At 38.7% G+C, this 1278-nt stretch overlaps 1 protein-coding gene across 1 annotated transcript in view; it reads right to left on the reverse strand.

Annotated features, from left to right (window-relative positions):
• Positions 1-1278, reverse strand: part of LOC108692734 (high affinity cationic amino acid transporter 1) — a 12587-nt gene that overhangs the window by 4101 nt on the left and 7208 nt on the right. The window lies entirely within an intron of this gene.

Raw genomic sequence — 1278 nt, forward strand, 5'->3', positions numbered from 1 at the left:
ATATATATATATATTGGAAGTACACATTAGTTTTTTTTGTTCAAAAATGCATTTATTTCAAAACAAAATGAATGAACAGATCAATTAAAATACGCTCGCCTACTATTTTTCGCTGCCTACTATTTTTTCCCATCTCTCAGGCAATTTTCGAATTCCATCTTGAAAAAATGACTTGTCTTTGGAGGCGATCCAATTTTCGATTTCTGCGAAAGAAGTGAACCGATGACTTGCTGCATCCTTCGGAACCACCAGTAATCAGAAGGAGCAATGTCCGGAAAATACGGCGGGTGCGGTAAAACATCCCATTTGAGCGTTTCCAAATATTGTTTTACGACTTTAGCGACATGAAGCCGAGCGTTGTCATGAAGAATAACTTTATCATGTCTTTGCTCGTATTCTGGCCGTTTTTCTCGCAATGCACATTTCTCTCAAAACGAATCAATTGTAGCCGATACCGATCGCCCATAATGGAATCGCCAGATTTCAGCAGCTCATAGTAAACAAGACTCTTGATCCCACCAGATACAGAGCACGATTCGAACCATGAATGTTCGGCCATGTTGATATTGAGGTCGATTGACTGGGCTTGGCGTAGTATTTTTTCTTCTTGGGGTTGTCGTAGAATATCCACTTCTCATCTCCAGTCACAATCTGATGCAAAAAACCTTTTCTCTATTGTCTTTGAATCAGCTGTTCGCAAATGAAAAATCGCCTTTCAACGTCTCTCGATTTCAGTTCGTAAGGCATCCAATTTCCTTGTTTTTGAATCATTCCCATGGCTCTCAATCGTACGGCTTGTTGAGTTACCCCCAATGATTCTGCAAGCTCCTCTTGCGTTTGACTCTAATCTTCGAGTAATGCCTCTAATTCTTTATCTTCGAATTTTTTTGACTGTCCATAGCGAGGGTTGTCTTCAACGCTGAAATCTTCATTCTTAAAATGTCGAAACCATTTGTTATATGATTTATCAATTGGAACAGTGTCACCATAAACTTCGACACGCATTCGATGGGCTTCAGCTGCACTTTTCTTCCAATTAAAGCAGAAAATCAAAACCTCCCGCAAATGTTGCTTGGTTAACACAAAATTCGACATTTCAAACACAGTAAAAATCAAGGTTTTTATATGAAACTCAAAGCGATATAAACTGAATATTATTAGCAGATGTTTAATCGCTCTAAAACCGCCAAAATCAGCTGTCGCTATGAACCATTCACAACAGCTGGAGCTATTTTTAGGCAAACGGACCGAACTAATTTGTACTCCCAATATATATAT

The sequence above is a fragment of the Atta colombica genome, unplaced genomic scaffold (assembly GCF_001594045.1).
Source record: "Atta colombica isolate Treedump-2 unplaced genomic scaffold, Acol1.0 scaffold82, whole genome shotgun sequence".
Lineage (NCBI taxonomy): Eukaryota > Metazoa > Arthropoda > Insecta > Hymenoptera > Formicidae > Atta > Atta colombica.